Below are 18,006 nucleotides of genomic sequence, written 5' to 3' on the forward strand. Positions count from 1 at the left end.
GAGACAGAGTCTTCACCCACCATGACTTCCCAGAGTTCTGGGATTACAGGCATGAGCCACCTCGCCCAGTCTTTCTCCCTTCTTAAATCTGAGTTATATTCTGCTGTGCAGATGGATCACACTGTGTTTATCTTTTCATCTGATGGTGGACCCGTCAGTGGATTTTGCCTTTTGGCTGTTGTGAATCGCACTCCTGTGAGCACAGGTGTGCAAATACCTCTTGGAGTTTCTGTTTTCTATTCCTTTGGGATAAATGGCAGTGGCTTTGTTAGAGCCAATGGTAATGCTGTATGTGTTTAGAGGGACCACCGTTTCTAAAGTGTGTTGTTGTTGAGATGGAGTCTCACTGTGTCACCCAGGCTGGGCATGATCTGGCCTCACTGCAACCTTCTTGTCTCAGGTTCAAGCCATTCTCATGCCTCGGCCGCCTGAGTAGCTGAGATTACAGGCACCTGCCACCACACCTGGCTCATTTTTGTATTTTCAGTAGACAGGGTTTCACAATGTTGCCCAGGCTGGTCTCGAACTCCTGGCCTCAGGTGATTCACCCACCTTGGCCTCCCAGAGTGCTGGCATTACAGGTGTGAGCCACACTTTGTCCCCTGCTCCGATTTTTTTTTTTTTTTTTTTTTTTGAGATGGAGTTTTGCTCTGTCACCCAGGCCTGGAATGCAGTGATGCAATCTTGGCTCACTGCAACCTCCGCCTCCCAGGTTCAAGAGATTCTCCTGCCTCATCCACCTGAGTAGCTGGGACTGCAGGTGAGTGCTACCACACCTGGCTAATTTTTGCATTTTTAGTAGAGCTGGGGTTTCACCATGTTGGCCAGGCTGGCTTCCAACTCCTAACCTAGGCGATCCACCCACCTCGGCCTCCCAAAGTGCTGGGATTCCAGGCGTGAGCCATTGCACTCAGCCAAGCCCTGCTCCTTTCTAATCCCACCACTTGTGAAAGGCTTCTGGGAGCTCACAGAAACAATGGCCCCAGTGTGGTTGCTCCCAGTCCCTTGCTCCGGGAGTTCTGGGGATGCACAGTGAGGAGTGATTGTTTTCCTCACTCATCTAGATGCGATGATCCTGGTCAAAAAAGTTTGCTGTTGCTGATTTGCAGCTGGTCAGGCCCCCGCCCTGTGGAAAATGCCCCCACCCTGTGGAAACTGCCCCCACTAAATCCTTTTGCCTCAGTTTACTCAGCTAACTTAGACCTCCAGCCCTGCCCCAGGCTGGGTTAGGCTTCTCCCTGTCATGCCATATGGGAATCTCCCGTGTGATACTTTATTTATTTATTTATCGAGATGGGATCTTACTCTATCACCCAGGCTGGAGTGCAGTGGTACAATCTCAGCTCACTGCAACCTCTGCCTCCCGGGTCCAAGTGATTCTCCTACCTCAGCCTACTGAGTAGCTGGGATCATAGGCACATGCCACCACGGCCTGCTAATTTTTGTATTTTTAGTAAAGATGGGTTTTCTCCATGTTGGTCAGGTGGGTCTCAAACTCTTGACCTTGTGATCCACCCATCTCAGCCTCCCAAAGTGCGGGGATTACCAGCTCACACCTCGCCTGACCCGTGTGACACTTCAATGAAGTCAGGTGTGTAGGTGATGGCTGCCTGATCATCTTCCCACCACGGGGTAGGGCTAGGGGCTGTGTTGTCTAGAAATTTCTCAGCTCTTTATGCTGGTAAGGGAAGAAGGAAGAGGGGGCCCTCGGGGGACATACAGCGAGGTTTGGTGAGGACATAGCTCACCAGATTGTACTTGGTGTTCCCATGTAACTTGTAACTGCTCTCATAGAAGGTGGCCTAGAACCCCAGGGAATTGGGGTTGCTCTCTATCAGCTAGAGGTGGGAGGAAGAGAAGCTGAGGCTGTACAGAGCCAGCAGGCAGGACAGGGCAACCAGGGCCAGGTGTGGTGGCTAACGCCTGTAATTCCAGCAGTTTGGGAGGCTGAGGCAGGTGGACCATTTGAGGTCAGGAGTTTGAGACCAGCTGGCAACATGGTGAAATCCCGTCCCTCCTAAAAATACAAAAGTAGCCAGGTATGCTAGTGCATGCCTGTAATCCCGGCTACTCAGGAGGGTGATGGAGGAGAATACGGGACGCTGAGGTTGTGGTGAGCCGAGATTATGCCATTGCACTCCAGCCTGGGCACCAAGAGCAAAAGTCCGTCTCAAAAAGAAAAAGAAAACAAACTTCCTCTGCCAGTGTGGCTGCAGGTGCAACCCCTAAGTGTCCTCTCTGCCCTGCTCCTGCTCCAACATCACCCACAACCCCCAGCTGCGGATTCAAAGTCCTGCAGTGCACACAGCATGGATTTGCAGAGCTGTGAGCCTGGGGTCTGTCCTGCAGCAGGAGACACAGAGGAGGGAGCCCTGGGTTTCAGCCAGAGGCAGCCTGTGGTATCCCTCCACAGGCCCTGGTCCCCTTGTGTTTTGTAACACTCCCCCATATTCTCAGACAAGCTACCCCCATTTTCAGCATGATTACAGATGCTCCTTGACTCATGACAGGGTCATGTTTCCAGAAATCTATCATAAATTCATAATAGCAGCCAAGTGCAGTAGCTCATGTCTGTAATCCCAGCACTTTGGGAGGTCAATGTGGGAAGATTGCTTGATCCCAGGAGTTCAAGACCAGCCTGGGCAACACAGAGAGATCCTGTCTCTATGAAAAAAAAGAAAAGAAAAAAGTGAAAATATACTAAGTTGAAAATGCATTTTTTAATTTTTTGAGACAGAGTCTCACACTGTCATCCTGGCTGGAGTGCAGTGGTGCAATCTTGGCTCACTGCAACCTCTGCCGATCAGCTTCCAGTGATTCTCCTGCCTCAGCCTCCAGAGTGGCTGGCATTACAGGCATGAGCACTGGGTAAATTTTGTATTTTTAGTAGGGATTGGGTTTCACCATGTTGGCCAGGCTGGTCAAGAACACTCGATCTCAGGTAATCTTTCTAAATCAGTCTACTAAAGTGCTGGGATTACAGGCATGAGCCACCGTACCTGACCTATTTATTTTTATTTTTATTTTTGGAGGTGGAGTCTGGCTCTGTTGCCCAGGCTGCAGTGCAGTGATTCCCACCTGGCTCACTGCCTGCAACTTCTGCCTCCCGGGATCAAGTGATTCTCCTGCCTCAGCCTACCGGGTAGATGGAACTACAAGCACCCTACCATACCCAGCTAATTTTTGTATTTCTGGTAGAGACAGGGTTTCACCACATTACCCAGGCTGGTCTTGAACTCCTGAGCTTAGACAGTCTGCCCACCTCAGCCTCCCAAAGTGCAGGGATTCCATGTATGAGCCACCATACCCAGCCCGCAAATGCACGGAATACACCTACCCTATTAAGCATTGGAGGTTAGCCCAGCCGACTTTAGGTTGAGAACAAAAAGTACTAATAGGAGCACAAAACCCACTCACCCTTCCCCACCTTGGATCATGACTTTGACATTTCAGGGGTCCAGCCTTCGTGAATGTTTGTAGAAATAGATAATAAACTTGGATAAATGTACCCATGCTTAAGTGTACAATTCAATGGCATTTTGTAGATTCACAATATTGTGAAACCAGTGCCACCATCTGTTTCTAAACTTTCTCATCATCCCAAACAGAAATGCTGTCCTCATGAAGCAATAGTTTACCTACTTTTAAATTTTTATTTACTTATTTATTTATCTTGAGACCGAGTCTTGCTCTGTCTCCCAGGCTAGAGTACAATGGTGCAATCTCGGCTCACTGCTACTTCCACCTCCCAGGTTCTAAGCAATTCTCCTGCCTCAGACTTCGGAGTTGGGATTACAGGTGCATGCCACCACACCCAGCTACTTTTTGTATTTTTAGTAGAGACGGGGTTTCACCGTGTTGCTCATGCTGATCTTGAACTCTTGACCTCGTCATGATCCACACACCTCAGCCTCCCAAAGCACTGGGAATACAGGTGTAAGCCACCATGCCCGGCCTAAATTTTTTATTTTTTAAGAGATGAGGTTCTTCTCTGTTACCCAGGCTGGAGTGCAGTGGCATGATTATAGCTCACTGCGGCCTCAATCTCTTGGGCTCAAGTGATCCCACTTGCCTCGGCCTCCCAAGTAGATGGGACTACAGGTGCACAAAATTGCACTTGGCTAATTTTTATCTTTTTTTATAGAGAGGGTGTCACTATGTTCCCAGGCTGGCCTCAGACTCCTGGGTTCCAGTGATCCTCCCACCTCAGCCTCCTGAAGTACTGGGATTAAGGACATGAGCCACTGCGCCTTGCCCTCATGCAGTTTATTGAATACTATACTAGCAGTGAAAAACAGAAAGGTTGTATCAGTACTGGAGGCACAGTTTCTACTGAATGTGACCGTTTTTGTGCCATTGTAGCCAAAAAATTGTGTGACCGTCTGCACTTGCAACTACTGGTAGGCTTAGACACTTGGATTTTAGATCCAGAAACATCCAAACACTTCCTGCTGTGTGGGAGAAGTCCGTAGGGGTCAGAGCTCTTCGCTGCTAGCAAGAGAAGCCCACTCAGGCTGAGTTTAAAAACTGAGGTCGGGCACTGTGAGTTATGCCTGTAATTCCAGCACTTTGGGAGGTTGAGGTGGGTGGATCACCTGAGGTCAGGGGTTTGAGACCAGCCTGACCAACATGATAAAATCCTACCTTACTAAAAATACAAAAATTAGCCAGGCACGGTGGCACGTGTCTGTAGTCTCAGCTACTCAGGAGGCTGAGACAGGAAAATTGCTCCAACATGGGAGGCAGAGGTTGCAATGAGCCGAGATCATGCCACTGCACTCCAGCCTGGGTGACAGAGCAAAACTCCATCTCAAGAAAAAACAAAGAAAAGAAAATGAATTCATGGGCAGCTGAGAAGGATCGAGGAGACACAGAGACTAAAGATGACAGGCAGCCAGCTGGACAGCCACAGCCTCATGAAGCCCAAACATGCAGAGGCTGGCCTAGGGGGTGACACAAAAATGACTGGCATGGTGGCTCATGCCTGTAATTCAGCATTTTAGGAGGCCTAGATGAGCGGATCACTTGAGACCAGGAGTTCAAGACCAGCCTTACCAATATGGCGAAACGCCATATTGGTTTGTAAAAATACAAAATTAGACAGGCATAGTTGCAGGTGCCTGTAACTCCAGCTACTTGGGAGGCTGAGGCAGGAGAACTGCTTGAGCCTGGGAGGTGGAGGTTGCAGTGAGCTGAGATCACACCATTGGACTACAGTCTGATCAACAGAGTGGCTCTGTCTTAAAAAAAAAAAAGACACAGAAAATTTCTATGTAGAATTGTGAGTGAGTGTATCTCCTTTTGGGGGCAATGTCAGGGGATTTCCAAAATCTGGGAGTGGGCACCAAGCATGTGGCTGAGAATCCTGGACAGCAGCAACGTCCAGATGTACTTAGCAGAGCAATCAGGGATGTGCCTGACTGGGGTATCAGCAAAGCCATCAATTCCAGCTGGCTGTTCATGTTAATGCTATACATCCTGTATATGAATTGTCCCATCAGAAACTCTATCTAGTTAGAAAGGCAAAGAAGAAAGAAAGTCATGCTCCCGTTCCCCAAAGGAGAGGACAAGGAGGCAGGAAGGTGGAAGGGAACTCCCTGGTGCTGCAGCCTGAATCTCCACTCGTGTTGCTGTCTTCCCCACTAGACTCTGTACTTCCAAAAGGAGCTGCAGATAGGCACAATGCCAGCCCTTCCCTTCTCTCCAGAAGTATTCCCCAACCCTGACATTCACAGTAATTGCTTCTTTCTGTTCCTCTCTTTTTTTGGAGGCAGGTTCTTGCTCAGTCACCCAGGCTGGAGTGCAATGGTGTGATCATGGCTCACTGCAGCCTTGACCTCTTGGGCTCAGGTGATCGTTTCCCCTCAGCCTCCTGAGTAGCCAGGACTATAGGCGTGCACCACCATTCCTGGCTAATTAAAACATACTTTTTTTTTTTTTTTCTGTAGAGACAGTTAAAAACTGTCAACTAGGAAAATGTCTGAGCATATTATTTATTCTGGGCATGTTGAAACACATCTGATACAATACAGCTGCTTCAGGGGGAGTGAGAAAGCTTACAGCAAGATATTCCCGCTTGGCAACATATGTCTTGCTCTAAAACCAACTCTGAAACCAACACTTCTAAACCTTGTTTGTTTGTTTTTCTCTTTGTTTTGTAGTTTTGTTTATTTTTAATTCAGGGGGAGAAGTGGAGACTTCCTGGGGAAAAGAGAGTCAAAATTTCTCTCTTTGGCCTATGTGTAAGAGTTTTTGTAGTGTCTACAGCTGGGTCAAAGTTTGTGTCACCATCTCAACTGTGGGGATTCATGCAGTGAGAGTTGAGATGGGAGGAGGGTTGTGATGTCCTCTATCGGATGTAATTGTTATTGTTTGGGTGCTGTTTTTACATAGTGTCAAATAAAATAAATTTAGATGTGATAAAAAGTAACTTTATTCTCAAGTAATGTGGCCTGGCCTGGTGGCTCACACCTATAATCACAGCATTTTGGGAGGCCAAGGTGGGTGGATCACTTGAGGTCAGGAGTTCAAGACCAGCTTGGTCAACATGGTGAAACTCTGTCTCTACCAAGAATACAAAAAAGTAGCTGGGTGTGATGGCAGGTTCAAGCTACTTAGGAGGCAGGGACAGGAGAACTGCTTGAAGCCGGGAGGCAGAGGTTGCAGTGAGCTGAGATCACACAACTGCACTCCAGCCTGGGTGACAGATTGAGACTCTGCCTAAAAAAAAAAAATAAAGTAGTGTTGCAAGCACTAAACATAATATCTGCAAATGCCTCAAAAGGTAGACTGAAAAGGGCTCTTATTCACATGGAGGAGGAAGGAAGCTGAGAAAGAAGCGGGGAGAGGAAGGGAAGAATGGAAGGCGGCAAAATTAACACAAGATTGGAGAATGTTGCACTCTGAAGTCAGCTCTTGGGAGGGATAAGAAGGAGGGTTGTATGTTTGCTCAGACTGGATGTGGAGCAGAGTCCAGGAGTCTGGGGGAAAGAGAAACTTAAGCCAAGTTTGCTAAACAAGTATTTTCTTCTGAACCCTGAAGACAAATTTATTTATGAAGAACAATAGGAATGGAGAGTCTGTGAATCTGTGATATCTAAAAGAGGGCATGTCTAAAATAGGTCACAATGGTAAGGGTATTTCTTTGCAGTAAGCTCTTCCTACAGAACACAAAGCATTAGGGAGTTTTCTTAACTGTAGCTAACCATCAGGACTCACTGCCCACCCTGTCTTTCTCTCCCACTTTTCTGTGCCCTATCCATTTTTTCCAGTTGGCATTTCCTGAATTGTGATCTTTATGTTTGCCTGGTAAACATAGGTGGAGCGTTTTGCCATATTCTGTAATTAGTTTTATCAAATTATTGAACTTCAGGGAGAAGTTTATCAAAGCCCATGATGTGTAGACAGTGGCTAAGAGGTATAGAGGGGCCTCTGGTGCTTGTCACTGGCATGTGCAGTGGGGACGGTATTGAGGAACTGAGTCCTGTAGTGGTCGGTCTATGGTGACTCTGGATTGTGTGAGAATTGAGTTGTTGAACACCCAGTTGGTGTTGAAGAGTTGGCTGGTGTTCAGCAAACGTCATGTGTTTGGTGTGAGAACAAAAACATCACAGCAGCCTTGGCTGGAGGGAGACTGTGGGTCTTTTGGGGAATAGAGACTATTCTGCAAACATGCTGTTGCACTGTGAATTGTCCTGTGATTCCTGGTCTCATCTGGGTCTAGAGGGAGCTGATAACTCGAAGGAAGGAAAGTCGCTGCTCCCCACCCTGCTAGTATAAAGTGATTCCTGAACACTCATACTCATGCACACTGGACAGTAATGCAGCTTCACTACTCCCATGACATGGCTTCACCCTCAGAAATTGTGCTGAGACAACTTGTGTTTCTAGAGTTTTCTGCCAATAGGCTATATAAGTGCCCAGACGACTCGTGGCTTACTTTTATCCCCAGATCTTGAATCTGCAGCAGTGACCTGTTTCCTTCACTAGCGTAGGCTTCCAGGTCATCCGTCCCTCGCATCTGCCTGCATTATAAGTCAGAGCTACCCCGCCTGCCTGGACCAGTAACTGCAGCACTAACCAGTCTTTTCACCAACTGTGTACTGTTCCCTACCCATAGTTATTTTCCTTTTTTTTCTTTCTCTCTCTCTTTTTTTTTTTTTTTTGGAGACTGACTTATACTCTTATCACCCAGGCTGGAATTCAGTGGCGGGATCTCAGCTCATTGCAACCTCTGCCTCCCGGGTTCAAGATATTCTCTTGCCTCAGCCTCCTGACTTGCTGAGATTACAGGTACATGCCACCACTCAAAGCTAATTTTTATATTTTTACTGGAGACGGGGTTTCACCATGATGGCCAGGCAGGTCTCAAGCTCAACCTCAGCTGATTCACCCACCTCAGCCTCCACAAAGTGCTGGTATTATTGGAGTGAGCCACCGTACCCGACCCTATAGGCTTTTGATAGCACGTTCTCTTATTCTGACTTTTTCTTTTCCATAAATGCTCTTTCACAATCCCAAGGCCACATATCTGGTGCCTAAATACCAACCCTCCTGAAAATCCAGTGATAAATTATTTGGACCTACGTATTGTAAGCAGAAATACAAAATTAAAATGAGACCCTTAATCAACTAAAAAATGAAAAACCAAATTTACTTTTCTTCTTAAAACATTTAATTTATATACCTTTTGTATGTAAATTGTTTCTCTGCTTTTTGTCTTTTAAGCATCTATAAAATCTATTTCTGATCTAATTTTTATTGTTTCTTATTCTTTTTTTTTTTTTTTTTAAGATGGAGTTTTGCTGTTGTTACCCAGACTGGAGTGCAATGGCACGATCTCAGCTCACTGTAACCTCTGCCTTCTGGGTTCAAGCATTTCTCCTGCCTCAGCCTCCCGAGTAGCTGGGACTACAGGCACACGCCACCATGCCCAGCTAATTTTTGTATTTTTAGTAGAGACGGGGTTTCACCATGTTGACCAGGATGATCTCCAACTCTTGACCTCATGATCCACCCGCCTCGGCCTCCCAAAGTGCTGGGATTATAGGCGTGAGCCACCGCGCCCGGACAAGAGGCTCATGTTCTGTCAGATTCCTTTGAGTGTTCTTCCAACCCCTGCTGTGGGTGGTTTACCCTCAGCGCACTTCTCCATGAAGCCAACAGGTGACGCTATTGCTACATAAATGAAACAAACTGACCCAACATTAGAAAATAGTGTTCTTTCTTTGAGCTGGGTGGAGTGGGTCAAACCTGTAATCCCAGCACTTAGGGAGGCTGAGGTGAGTAGATCACTTGAGGCCAGGAGTTCGAGACCAGCCTGGAAACATGGTGAAACCCTGTCTGTACTAAAAATACAAAAATTAGCCAGGCATAGTGATGCACAGCTGTCATCCTAGCTACTCGGGAGGCTGAGACAGCAGAATTGATTGGGAAGCAGAGGTTGCCGTGAGCCAAAATAGCGACTCTGCACTCCAGCCTGGGTAACAGAGTGAGACTTTATCTCAAAAAAAAAAAAAAAAAAAAATAGTGTTCCTAAGGACTGAGAGGTGAAACTGAGGCAGGCAGACTGGAGTTGAAGTGGGACTTGGTGAGAGAATGGGTTCAAGTAACCTGTGAATGACTCTCAGAAAGTCAGAGCAACTTAAAAATCATTTATTCTACCTCCCACTTCCACATTTTCCTAATATAGAAACAAAAGCTGAGAGGAGAGAGATGAGTATACCAAAAGCACCACGCTGGTAGGGAGCAGGGTTGCCAGAGAAAACACAGGACATCCAGTGAAGTGAGAGTTTCGGACTCTCAGTGTATGTCTCAAATAATGCATGAGACTTAACTAAAACCTTATTTGCTCTTTGTCTTCAAAGGGAACTGGGCATCTGTATGATGATTTTCTAAGTCTGACAACCCTCATGAGGGTAAAATGAAGATTAGAAAAATGCTTAAATATAATAAGCAAACATGCAAAATGAGGACAACTCTGTTCCCATTTTGCAGACTAGGGAATTGCACGTTAGGGAGGTGACTTGCCCCAAGGCCACACTCACAAGTGTCAAAGTCAGGATTTGAATCCAGTCCTGATTTCAGAGGTTTCAACTTCACTGTTATGGCCGGGAACACCCCGCAGTCCTAATCCTGTGTGTGCATGTTCTGTCTTGAATATAACCCTCTCCCCATCGTGTAAGTGGGCCATTCCCCTGCCTGACATTGAAGGACCCCGTCTTCAGAAGGCGCCTCCTGACCCAGTGTACCCCCATGAGCCCAGATCCCTGGGACCTGGTGGCTGCCCTTATCACATTCCCTGACTCCGCATCTTAGGACCCAAGTCTGACCCTCTTCAGGATATGTAGCTGTGTTACAGGAAAGGGGACCCAGTCCAGCCCCAAGGGAGGGTTCTTGGATCTTGTGCAAGAAACAATTCAGCATGAGTCCGTAAAGGGAAAGCACATTTGTTTGTTTGCTTGTTTTGTTGTTTTGTTTTGTTTTTGAGATGGAGTCTCACTCTGTTGCCCAGGCTAGATAGAGGGTAGTGGTGTGATCTTGGCTCAGTACAACCTACACCTCCCAGGTTCAAGTGATTTTCCTGCTTCAGCCCCCTGAGTAGCTGAAATCACAAGTGCATGTCACCACACCTGGCTAATTTTTATACTTCTAGTAGAGACGGGGTTTCACCATGTTGGCCAGGCTGATCTCGAACTCTTGACCTCAGGTGATCCGCCTGCCTCAGCCTCCCAAAGTCCTGGGATTACAGGTGTGAGCCACAGAGCAAGTTTATTCTTTCCTAAAAAAGCAAGTTTTTTAGGGTCATTTCTTCATGACATGCTGAATGAGGGGTAGAATATTCATGACTCCCCTTTTTTAGATCATATAGGAAAACTTTCTGATGTTGCCATGGCATTTGTAAACCATCATGGCGCCGGTGGCAGTGTAGCAGTGAGGACAAGCAGAGGTCACTCTGGTCACCATCTTGGTTTTGGTGGGTTTGGGACTGGCTTCTTTACTGCAGCCTGTTTTACTGGCAAGGTCTCTGTGACCTGTATCCTGTGCTGCCCTCCTGTCTCATCCTGTGACTCAGAATGACTTCACCACCTGGAAATACAGCCCAGTAGGTCTCAGCCTCCTTTTACCCAGCTTTTATTCAAGATGGAGCTGCTGTGGTTCACACGCCTCTGGCAGCTGGGCTCCTCGGGATCTCCTGACGTTCTGTCCCCTCTGTCACCAGCTCCTGGGTCTCTCCACCATAGCTGTCTTCCTGAGCCACCTGCCTTTCTGAGTTTCTTCATCACCAAGAAGAGGAATCACTGTCAGTTTCGGCTTTTGGGAAAAAGACGGACCAGGCAAGAACTAGGGAGGAAGACACAGGCCCTGGTGTGGGCGATGGGAAGGGCAGAGCTGAATGGGAGCCGGCGGGTCTAGCTTTGTTCTTGTCTCTCTGAGTTGCCCATTGTGCAGACCTGCCCCGTTCCTTCCCCATCACATTGGACGGCGGCTCTTTCCTCCATTGTTCAGACCCCAGGCCCTGGGTCAGATCAATGCCTTTTTCTTCTGCACCCCATCAGTCAGCAGATTTGCTTGGCGTCATCTTGAAAATGCATCCAGCAGCAAGGCCCTGGCTCACTCCTTACTTCTGCCCCAGCCTCTCTCCACTTCCAGCCACAGGAGACCTGTGTGGGCTGAATCCATTGCACCCTCCTCTGCTCAGGCCCACAGCTGCCCCATTTTCCTCAGTCTGAGCCAAAGGCCCCACAGTGGCCCACCTGGCCTGCCCTGAGCTGCCTCATTGCCTCCAGCCTCACCTTCCACCCATCTCCCTCCCTTTCCCACCTACCCCCCTTTCCCCATCCTCACACCTGCCTGATGTTCACACATCTCTCTAGGCATCTGCTTTAGCTGTTCCCTCCGCCTGGACCACCCTCACTCCAGAAGACTCTTGTACGCTCCAGCACCCTCTGCAGTCAGGGCCACCTCCCTCACCATCGTCTAGCAAGGACATTGCCTGCCCATCCCTCTTCTCCCAGCAGCTCCCTTCCTTGGCCTGTCCTGGGTTCATTTTTGCTTTCCCCAGCACTTCCCACTTCCTAAAGGGCCCTGCAGGCAGCGCCTGGCAGGGGCCGATGGCCTTGCTCTCCTTAGACTGGAAGCTCCACAGCAGCACGGGCCACTCCCTGTGGCAGACTCAGTATCTAGTTAGTGCTCGGCATGCAGAAGGTGCTGGACTAGTGTTTGAGAACTACGGAAGAAGGGAGGGAAGGGAGAAGGGCAGGAGAGAGGAAGGGAAGAAGGGAGGGATGGGAATAAAGGAGGGAGGGGAGGAATGAAAAGGAGGGAGGGAAGGAAAAAGGAAAGGGGAGGATGGATGGAGGGAAGGAAAGAGTTGAAAGAGGAAGAGAAGGAATGAGGGAGGGAAGGAAAGGGAGGAGGGAGGGGAAAAAAGAGGGCATAAAGAAAGGCAGGAGAGCAGAAGAAAGGAGTAGGGAAGAAAAGAAAGAAAGGCGGGGGGGAAGGGGGATGGAAGAAAGGAACTTATTTTCTCTCTAGGCCCAGCTGTCCCAATGTCCATCTGTAACTTGGACTGTTTCTCCAGCCTCCTGCGTGTCCTCCTCCGGGCACAGTGTCTCATGCCTGTAATTTCAGCACTTTGGGAGGTCGAGATAAGTGGATCACCTGAGTTCAGGAGTTCCAAACCAGACTGGTCAACATGGCAAAATGCCATCTCTATTAAAAAATATAAAGATTAGCTGAGCATCATGGCAGACACCTATAATCTCAGCTACTCTAGAATCTCAGGCAGGAGAATCATTTGAACACGGAGGCAGAGGTTACAGTGAGTCGAGATTGCACCACTGCACTCCAGCCTGATAACAGAGCAAGACTTTATCTCAAAAAATAACAAAATACCTTCTCCAGGCAGCTGCCTTCTGATGATGCCTCCCTCCCCGGGTGAAGCACGGGAGACCCCGGACTCCTGCCTGACCCTAAAGTGCCGAGTGACCCTGCCCACGCACTCCTCTGGCCACACTGAGTGTCCTCTGGGTCGTGCTGCTCCCTGTGCCTGGATTTTTGCTGCCCCCTGTCTCAAAGCCTCCCCTCCATCTTCCTGGCTCCATCCCCTCATCCTGTGCCTGCCCAGAACCCACCTCCTGGTCATTTAAGGTGTAGCTCAGGCTATAATCCCGGCATGTTAGGAGGCCAGGGCCAGAGGATCACAAGAGCTTGAGGCCAACCTGGGCAACATAGACCCCCCCCCTAACTCCACCAAAAATGTGAAAGAAAAAAGATGTAGCTCAGGCATTACACCACCTCAAGGTAGCCTTCCTGATAGCATTATACCCAGGTGGGCTCAGGGGCAGCCTCTGTTCTCTGGGCATCAGAAGCTGCCTCCCCAGAACAGTGGTCCCGGGTCAGCTCCTGCAGGAGTGCAGGCACAAGATGATGGTGGATGGATCAGGACTGAGGGTCAGAGATTCGGAGAGGCAGGCAGCTTTGGGATACAGTTGGTGGGATCAGTAGGATTTGCTGCAGGGTGACTGTCACGGTGCAGGGGAGAATTCCGGACCAGCCGTGTCTTCATCACTCTCTTCCCTCCAACCCCAGGAGAGCAAATGAGGCAGAAGGACTTGCAGGCCCGGCTCACCAGCTCCATCCTAGGAGCTCGAGGACCATCAAGTTCCATGGCTGGGAAGGAGCCTTTCTGGACAGAGTCCTGGGCATCCGAGGCCAGGAGCTGGGCGCCTTGCAGACCTCTGGCCTCCTCCTTCTCCATGTCTCTGGTGTCCTTCCAAGAGTCTACATTTCTGGTGATGTCACTCTAGTCTCTATTCCAAGCAGGACTGGGGAAGCAGTATGCAGGTCAGGAGGTGAGGTAGGTGGAGCCTCCCAGATTTTACCACCCTGTCCATCAAAACCCACACATTCTGCATCCTGTTCTCTCAGGGTTCCTGCTGTCTTCTGCGTGAACGAATTAATCACATCATTCTGGTGAAGGTGACAGTGGCCGGTGAGGTCTGCTGTTCTGAGAGTTCCAGGTTTCCACTGATGTGGGGTGGAGAGTTCAGGTGCAGACAGGATGCAGAGGTAGAATCCAGGGTCTAAGTGGCTTTCCTGCTGCTGGCCAGCAAATGTCCACAGCCACCCTCTCACTGACGTGATCCTTGCCCTGCCATTCTGTCATTTATTCCCAATGGCTGTCTGAACACTCTTCCTAAAGCACAGTTTTCAGAAGAATTTAAACATGTTGATGCATAGGCCAGGCACAGTGACTCACTCCTGCCATCCCAGCTCTTTGGGAGGCTGAGGTGGCTTGAACCCAGTTGGTGGAGATTGCAGTGAGCCGAGATTGTGCCACTTCACTCCAGCCTGGGCGATGGAGCAAGACTTTATCTCAAAAACAAAACAAAATTAAACAAAAGGACCACAAATGGGACCAACACCTAGGGCCCTCCCACCCTGCTCTCCCCAGGAGTCCCCAGGCTCAGCCCTCATGTCTATCACCTTCACAGAGAGGCCTTTCCTGACCACCTTCACCACAACCACAGCACCCCTGCTCATGCTAACCTGCACCTGATGTCTCTTTACTTTTTTATTTTTGAAGACAGAGTCTTGCTCTGTTCCCCAGGCTGGAGTACAGTGATGCAATGTCGGTTCACTGCAACCTCCACATCCCAAGTTCAAGCAATCCTCCCACCTCACCCTCCTGAGTAGCTAGGATTACAGGCAGGTGCTACCACACCTGGGTCTTTTTTTTTTTTTTTGTACATTTAGTAGAGATGGCATTTCACCATGTTGGCCAGTATGGTCTTGAACTAACCTTAAGGGATCCATCCACCTCAGCCTCCCAAAGTACTGGGATTACAGGTAGGAGCCACCGCACCTGGTTGTACCCGCTTTAGTTTTTATTCTTCATAGCGCTCTCCACTTGATGTGCTGTCTGTGTTAATGGTTTGTTCATGGATCGCCTGTCTCTTTCCTCCTCATTAGAATGATGGATCCATTAAGAGAGTAGCAACATTGTTTTGCTCATTGCTGTTTCCCCAGAGCCTGGAACCCTGCTGGGTATATAATAACCAGGCAGTAGTTATTCATAGAATGAATGAATGGAAGAATGAATAAATGCCCGGGTACTGTGGTTCATGCCTGTAATCCCAGCACTTTGGGAGGCCGAGGTGGGTGGATTGCTTGAGGTCAGGAGTTTGAGACCTGCCTGGACAACATGGCGAAACCCCATCTCTACTAAAAATAAAAAAGTTAGCTAGGAATGGTGATGCACCCCTGTAATCCCAGCTACTCGGGAGGCTGAGGCAGGAGAATTGCCTGCACCCAGGAGGTGGAGGTTGCAGTGAGTCGAAATCATATCACTGCACTGTAGCCTGGCAGAAAGAGAGAGACTGTCTAAGAAATAAATAAAAATAATTTAAAAAAACAGAATGAAAGACCAGAAGGCCTAGATAGAAGAAATAAGTTACAGTAATCAATAGTGCACAAGGGAAATTACAGTGAATGAGAATTTATTTGAATATTTCAAGATAGCTAGAAGAGAAGGATTTTCATGTTCCCAAAACAGAAGATAAACATTTGAGGTGATGACTGTCTCTCTCAGTCACCCCAATTTGATCATTACATATTGTCTACAGCTGGGGTCCCCAACCCTCCTGGCCACGGATCAGTACCAGTCTGCAGCCTGTTTTTGTTTTTATTATTTAAGACAGAGTCTCACTCTGTGCAGCAGTGTGATCTCAGGTAAATGTAACCTCCACCTCCGAGGTTCAAGCAATTCTCCTGCCTCAGCCTCCTGAGTAGCTGGGAATACAGGCATGTACTACCACACCTGGCTAATTTTTGTATTTTTAGTAGAGACAGGGTTTCACCGTGTTGGCCACGCTGGTCCCAAATGCCTTACTTCAGGTGATTCACCCTCCTCATTCTCCCAAAGTGCTGGGATTACAAGTGTGAGCCATTGCACCCGGGCTTTTTTTTTTTGGCAGGGAGTTTTGCTCTTGTTGCCCAGGCTGGAATCCAATGGCATGATCTTGGCTCTCTGTAACCTCTGTCTCCCAGATTCAAGCTACTTTCCTGCCTCAGACTCCCAAGTAGCTGGAATTACAGGTATGAGCCACCATGCCAGGCTAATTTTTGTATTTCTAGTAGAGACAGGGTGTCTCTATGTTGGTCAGGTTGGTCTTGAACTCCCGACCTCAGGTGATCCACCTGCCTCAGTCTCCCAAAGTGTTGGGATTACAGGCGTGAGCTACCATGCCTGGATCCCTTGGTAGGAGCCAGGCAGGCAGCACAGCAGGTGAGCAGCAGGTGGGCGAGGGAGGTTTTATCTGTGTTCACAGCCACTCCTTATTGCTGGTATCACCACCTGAGCTCCACTTCCTGTCAGATAGGTGGCATTGTTAGAGTCTCATAGGAGCGCAAACCCTACTGTAAATAGTACATTCGAGGGAGCTGGACAGTGAGCTTCTTATGAGAGTCCAATGCCTGTTGATCTGTCACTGTCTCCCATCACCCCCAGAAGAGACCATCTAGTTTCAGGAAAACAAGCTCAGGGCTCCCACTGATTCTACATTACAGTGAGTTGCATAAGTATTTCATTATATATTACAATGTAATAATAATAGAAGTAGGCCAGGCACAGTGGCTCATGTCAGTTATTCTAGGACTTTGGGAGTCTGAGGCAGGTGGATCATCTGAGGTCGGGAGTTCAAGACCAGCCTGGCCAACATGGTGAAACACTGTCTCTGCTAAAGGTACAAAAGCTGGCATAGTGGCAGGAACCTGTAATCCCAGCTACTTGGGAGGCTGAGGCAGGAGAATTGCTTGAATTCAGGGGCAGAGGTTGCAGTGAGCCACAATCATAGCATTTTGGGAGGCTGAATGGGTGGATCACCTGAAGTCAGCAGTTCAGGACCAGCCTGGCCCGCTGGTGAAACCCCATGTGTAATAAAAATACAAAAATTAGCTGGGTGTGGTGGTAGGAGTCTATAAGCTGAGTTACTCGGGAGGCTGAGGCAAAAGAATTGCTTGAACCCAGGAGGTGCAGGTTGCAGTGAGCTGAGATCACGTCCCTGAACTCCAGTCTGGGCAATAGAGCAAGGTTCTGTCTTAAAAAAAAAAAAAAAAAAAAGCCAAGCCAGTTACAATGGCTTATACCTATAATCCCAGAACTTTGGGAGGCCAAGGTGGAAAGATCACTTGAGGCTAGGAGTTCCAGGTAAACTGGGCAACATAGCAGGACCCCATCTCTACAAAACATTTTTTAAAAATTAGGCACAGTGGCATGTGCCTGTAGTCTCAGCTACTCAGGAGGCTGAGGCAAGAGAATTGCTGGAGCCCAAAAGGTGGAGGCTGCAGTGAGCCATGCTTGTGCCACTGCACTCCAGCCTGGGTGTCACAGTGAGACCCTGTCTCTCAAAAAAAAGAATTCAGAGTAGAGAAAGGTGTGAATTGTAAGTTCAAGCATGCCACGTCCCAAATTTCCTTCAGAAGTCTTGATGCATGCCCCAAGAACTCTGCATTCGTTTCCCAGCGCTGCCTTAACAAAGTACCCTGAACTATGGGCTTCAACCACAGAGATTTATTCTCACAGTTCTGGAGGCCAGGAGTCTGAAATCAAGGGATTTTTGATTGTTTGTTTGTTTTTCCTGTGAAGGCTGTGAGGGAGGGTCTGTCCCAGGTCTCACTCATGGATTGTCAGAGCCTCCAGAGTTCCTTGGCTTGTAGGTGGTCTTCTGTCTCTGTCTTGACATTGTCTTCCCTTTGTTAGGTGTCTTTGTCCACACATCCCCTTTTTATAAGGACACCAGGCACACGGGATTAGGATTCACCCTCATGACCTCAGCTTAGCTCGATCACATGGGAAGAGACTATTTCCAAATAAGGTCACATTCACAGACCCTGCGGCGTAGGGCTTCAGCGTCTTTCAGGGAGACACAGGACAATGCATAACGCTATAGATTTACAAATATTTTTAGTTTGAATTTCTGGGTTTTATTTATTTATTTTTTG

General features: G+C 48.3%; 1 long non-coding RNA gene across 1 annotated transcript in view; it reads left to right on the top strand.

The window, feature by feature from the left end:
- LOC128932319 (uncharacterized) overlaps window positions 1-12,228 on the top strand; it is a 39,428-nt gene extending 27,200 nt beyond the window's left edge. Inside the window, exons 2-3 of the long non-coding RNA XR_008482009.2 lie at window positions 8,195-8,292; window positions 11,222-12,228. This is a non-coding gene — a long non-coding RNA (uncharacterized LOC128932319). The remainder of the gene's footprint in view (window positions 1-8,194; window positions 8,293-11,221) is intronic.
- The last annotated feature ends 5,778 nt before the right edge of the window (window positions 12,229-18,006 follow it).

The sequence above is a fragment of the Callithrix jacchus genome, chromosome 6, assembly GCF_049354715.1.
Source record: "Callithrix jacchus isolate 240 chromosome 6, calJac240_pri, whole genome shotgun sequence".
NCBI lineage: Eukaryota > Metazoa > Chordata > Mammalia > Primates > Cebidae > Callithrix > Callithrix jacchus.